Here is a 6,000-nt window from a genome sequence, read left to right on the forward strand (position 1 = left end):
AAGGCCCTTTAAGTTTAAAAGTTGGTCTTGATTCGTTGGATGGAGTGGCCTCTAGGAAACTTAACATTTGCATCCGAACGGACGGATATAAAAAAGACCACTTTTTGACACCAAAGGGCCATAAAACGTGTAAATTTGTCGAAATTTCGATTTTTCATTATTACAATACTTTCGTCTCACATCGTGACTCCAAAGAAACAATAATTCAACACATGTTTCAGTGTTTAAGAAAAATTCGACTCTAAGTGGGAAATGGAGTTCATTTCTATCATATTCAGATATATCTTTTTACACAGTAAAACCTGGTGGTGCTAATTCAACACAATGACTCCATGTTACTCTAGTGGTGTTAAAATGTGTCACACTCATGGTGTTATTTCAACACTATCACACTTTGGAGTATGTTGTTAATATGGTAATAATTAAATGAGATCCCCCGACTTGATGAAACATGAATTAACATTTTAGTAACACCCTATTAGTAATACATACATATACCAAATTTCAGAACCCCAAACCAGAATTAGGCTTATATCAACAAACTGAGCGAAATATTACAAAAATAATCGAAACGTATCATCGTATCGCCCTCTCTCGATATTAATCAACATACATAAACATACTGGGCGGTATTCAGAGAGAATTCGTTAATCGAAGTTTAGTCTTAGACTAGTTAGTAAGCATACTAACTTTTTACTAAGGAAGGTCTATGTTATGGTATTCAGGGTGTACTTTGAGTACAACTAAATTGATGATTTGGGTATGATTAACTTATATAACCTCAATGCATCGGCTGAGAAAACTAAATATGGCAACTACGGAAAAGTAGATGAGCGCATGCGTAGTCTGTAAAAATGAAAATTTATGAAATACGAAATACGAAATGTTGTGTTGCACGCTAAACCGTGGGTAAAAGATAGCCTCTGCAGTAGATTAATTAGTCACATGTGATTAACTTCGTCAAATACTACATCCTAATCAGAGACTGTGAATACACTTTTACTATCCAACCGTTACTCAAATCCGTAGTATGGTGTTAATCAGACTTCGAAACGACTCTGCACAAGGCCCACTAAGTTTTAACATCATACATAAACATATCAACATACATAAACATACCTCGACATCTCTAACTTGGGGGTTAGGGTTACAAGCAGTGAGGTAATGTTTGGTATATCAATCAATCTTATTAAAAGTCGGCAAAGGGCATTATAAAGGGAAAAGTCTATCTATTAGTTTTGAAAAGCCTCACATCGTTTTGAGATACAAACCTACTTCTGGCTTCAGTAATAAATTTTAAAAAGTCAAAGATGTTGTGACGGTTGAGATTTAGTATGCATATGTTTCATGGTGGGTTTCGCTGCCCACTGAATAATGTTAGTACCATGGTTCATTAGAGCGTTCACCTCTGGTGTGTTTAGGTACCTGGTCATTCCACACTAGTGTCAAGTGTGCTTTCAACCGTTTTGTCCCACTTTCTTTGTTTCACCATTTCATTCATTCTCATCATCAACATAATACAGGGCTTAATCGTGAGACATAAGGATCTTGCTCAACATATTTGCTGGAGTCTTTCTAATACCGCGTGGGGACACATTCCATTTCAGCAATGTGAATACTTGCGCATCACAATGCAACGCCAAAAATGCCAAAAAGCAATTATAACTGCTATACTGATTATCGCAAACGAAGACAGACATTTTGCGTTACGTCGACGCAAACCACTAGATAATGATGTCCATGGCAAACCATATCACCGTGAACAAACTTTTAGTAGGGACTTGCGTCAACGCAATCCAAAGTTCAAATTTTAGTTTGCGATAATCTGCATAACAGTTCTAATTACTTATTACATTTTCTTGCGCTGCGTTGTGGACCTAAGTTTGGCGAAGACTTGATACAAAATAAGGCCTCGTCACGCTCTTCCTATTTCCGTGTTTATTCACATAATTCTCTAAAATTGCTTCTGCGTTATTTAGACACACCTAACACTATCGCTCTGTCAATTAAGTAACACGAGAACTGTGTTAAACCGTAACACTGGAAACTTGGTATTGAAACATGGGCAAAGTGGTAGTCATGCTGGGGCCACTACATCTATTTCTTTCTATTCCTTTCTTTTCTTCTTTTCTGCATCTTTCTTTTTTTCTTGCTACGTATACAGTATTAGGAAAGTGTCTAATGTGAGGATTCGTTTAAACTGGAGGCAGGCACATACTACGTACGAAGGAATTTACTTCGGGAGGAGTCCAATATCAGGATAAATCATGAAAATTTGTAAAATGACTCCTAAATTAGATTAAATTTACAGAAAAGTCTGGGCCATTTCTTGCGGGACATGTTTTCCTAAGTCCATTTTATTTCAAAGTACTGATATTTTGCTCAATCCATTGTCATAGGTCATAGTACTATTCTTGTATTATTTATTTATTTTAATTTAGTTTAACTCCCACGGTTATGTTCAAAGGCTAAGGGAGACACTAATGATAATAATGAATGAAATGGTGGAATGAATATGACAAAACGGGAGAAACCCGAGTACAGGGTTTGTATGATAAGTAATGAGACCAGGTCTGGAAACATTGTTTTATTGATCTGATCTGTACAGGGACTTAAAAGCTTTCGAAGTACTCTCCTCTTGCGTCGATGCACTTCTGCAATCGATGTTTCCACGCTGCAAACGCCCCCTGGAAGTCAGCAGCCGGCATGTCCTTTAGAAATGTGGTCACGGCTGCTTGGATGGCTGTGACGTCTGCAAAACGGGTTCCTTTCAAGCGTGGCTTCAGCTTCGGGAAGAGGAAGAAGTCGGCCGGGCTCACATCTGGGCTGTAGGGTGGTTGTGGAAGGACTTCCACCCCAATCCGGGTCAAAAAGGAGGTCACTAAGAAGGCGGTGTGGGCAGGGGCATTGTCGTGATGCAACTTCCACCGGCTAGCGATCGCCGGTCTTTTCCGCTTGACGCTCCTGTGCAGTCTCTCAAGGACTTGTTTGTAGAAGGCGGCGTTGACGGCTTTTCCTTGGGGTACAAACTCCTTGTGGACCACCCCCACATTGTCAAAAAAAAAAACAATCAACATTGTTTTCACCTCTGACTTCGACATTCTGGCCTTCTTGGGGCGCGGGGACGCAGGAGTGTGCCACTCCGCGCTTTGACGTTTCGTTTCAGGGTCGTACTGGAACACCCACGACTCGTCACCTGTTATGACGTCATCTTCAAAGTTAGGGTCACTGTTCATGAGGTTCAACAGTTCCTGACAACAATCAACACGTCGTTGCTTTTGTTCGTCAGTCAACACTCGCGGCACCAGTTTCGCACAGATTTTTCTCATTCCCAATTGTTCCGTCACAATCTTGTGCACTGTTGTGTGGTTCATATCGAGTTCATCAGCAATCAATCTCAACGATAATCGACGGTCTGAGTTCAGGAGATCCCTCACTTTTGCCACAGTTTCGTCCGTAGTCACTGTTGTCGGGCGTCCAGCCCTCTCCAGATCCTCAACGCTTTCCCGGCCGTTCCGGAACGCACTGTGCCAACGAAACACCTGGGCTTTGGATAGGGCTTCCTCTTTGTAGGCCTCCGTGATGAGAGAAAGCGTCTGAGTAGCCGTTTTCCCCAGGCGAACGCAAAATTTGATCGCATAACGCTGTTCGATGGAACCCTCCATGTTTGTTGATTTTCCGCCGTGACAAGAATGTTCACAAGGGCTTTGTCCAAGGCTTGTCCGCGCTCCACTAAGGCTCGGAGCCAACTGACGCGCGGTGCGTTGCTTTGCTCGGACCCCCCCCCTACATCCTCCATCACCGACAAACCCGCTCCAGCGACACGCGCGCCGCGGCGCGGCGAGTCTCATTACTTATCATACAGACCTTGTAAACCTATACACACGATGTTCTTATAAAGCACACTTGATGAGAGCTGATTCGAACTAGGAATCTCGCGCATTAGAGACGAGTAGTGGTTTGCATTTTTGCCGTTCAACCGGAAGGGCCGAAATTCGAACCTGGTAGGAGACAATATTTAAGTTTCCAACAACTCCATCACACAAATAAAGCGAGGTTTGGTGGTAATTTTCAATATAGGAACCCACTTTCTGTGTTAAAGATAGTAAGATTTGCATTATCAAAGAACGTTTCCGAACAAAGCATGATCCAGGCCGTAGACAGGCTTGGATTTAGTCGGAAAGGCATCGTTTCAGGCAGGGTTTTAAATATTTTCTTGTTGAATAAGATTGAAAAGTACACATTGGTGCTTTAAGACTATAGAGGAGAACTACAAGTTATGTTGGAACATAATAATTTTTAGATTTACAAATCTGAGTATAGAATCTTTATAATGTCAAACTAAAGATGGCAATTTTTTTGGCTGCACTGATTTGTTTTCAACTTTTTACCTCCCCACTCCATCCGCTGATTCCAGTCTTATAAGAAATGAATAGTTTATTCTCAAAGTACGCAGCAGGTGATAAATATGTCCGTTTGATGTTGATTTGGTGGAAAATCGACTAATGCCTTTTTGGAAAAATCTGGTTTTCAATTTTCGAAACTTTCATTTTTCGTTTTCTCGAAAACAGTTTCCGTTTTTCAAAAAAATTCGTTTTTCGAAAATGTTTTCGGTTTTCATTTTTCGAAAAAAGTTCGTTTTACATTTTTCGTTTTCGAAAAAGTATTTTTCGAAAAAATGTGGGCATCCCTAAACTTGACAGGTGGCAAATTGACCTACACCCGACTTACAGATGTCCAGGTCATGCGAGTATTTCTAAAAACGTGAAATTTTGTTAAAAAATACTACTTCTGTTAAAAAATACCACTTCTGTTCATAAGAAAAGAATCTTATGAAATACGTATGGAATTCCAAAGTTCATGGTAGTTCCATCTACGCATAGTGAACAGAGGAAATTCGAGGAGATCTGCCGCCTCGTCCCATAAATGTTATATATAAATAATTTAAAAGACCGTTAGCAAAGTTTTTAGTATTCTACTCGATTGGTATTTGCTGTTCCACTATAACTCTCGTAAAACTTTTCAATTTTGATGAAACTTTATATGTGCCTTCACTCTACTTCCTGGAACATTCGTATTGTACGAAGTTTCAATCCATCGAATATAAGGGGTAAAGGGATGAAATACATCCCGTCCTGCAAGTTTACACGCGTTCCTGCAAGACAATTTTCCAAGCTAAGCAGGTTCAATTCTTTTGTAATATGTCATATATTTTCTTTTAGGCCTCACAATGATTCAGTCCTCATGAAGCTGAAATGGTTAAGATTGACGTTGGGTGAGTATTCCTTGCCCCGATTTGTTTTAGATTTAAATAGTAAAAAACTTATTTGGCTGTGATACAATATTATGATATATTGTTATATGGAATTTTTTCGTTTACTCTTTTCCGTAATCCTCATGTGCTTGGGGTTAAAACCAGTCAAGAACATTTTGTGGATTTAGCCTCAAAATGTGATACGGATGAAAATAGTTGGCTACATGGAAAGATGCGTTTGACGTTTGCTTAACACGCAGGCGAAATCTAATATTCGTGGAGAAAGAGAAACGCACACAGCAGAACCCTGTATTCCGGATCCTAACTGAACAGGAATAGAAATTGCTGTAGAGAAATTTTAAAAAAAATCACATGTGAAGACAAAATTCCGGCTGAGTTGTTTTAGCTGGAGGGGGAAAATTGTGGAACAAAATACACAATCTCATTCTCCTCTTCTAGCACAAGGAGGAATTGCTACAAGAGTTCAACGAATCAATCATTGTTCCAATTCACAAGAAACACGTCAAAATTGATTGTAATAATTATCTAGTGTTCTCTATCCGTTCAACATCCTATAAAATCATTTCTCATAGGCTGTTAGTAAGATTAACCCAAATGCAGATGAAACTATTGGAGACTATCAGTGTGGATTTAGGCGAAATCGTTCATATAAATTATCGAAAGGAATGGGGATACAAGACCCTAGTGCATCAATTTCTTGAATTTAGTGAATAGTGCATCTTATT

Source organism: Thermobia domestica, chromosome 9 (genome assembly GCF_964235325.1).
Source record: "Thermobia domestica chromosome 9, izTheDome1.hap1.1, whole genome shotgun sequence".
Taxonomy (NCBI): Eukaryota; Metazoa; Arthropoda; class Insecta; order Zygentoma; family Lepismatidae; genus Thermobia; species Thermobia domestica.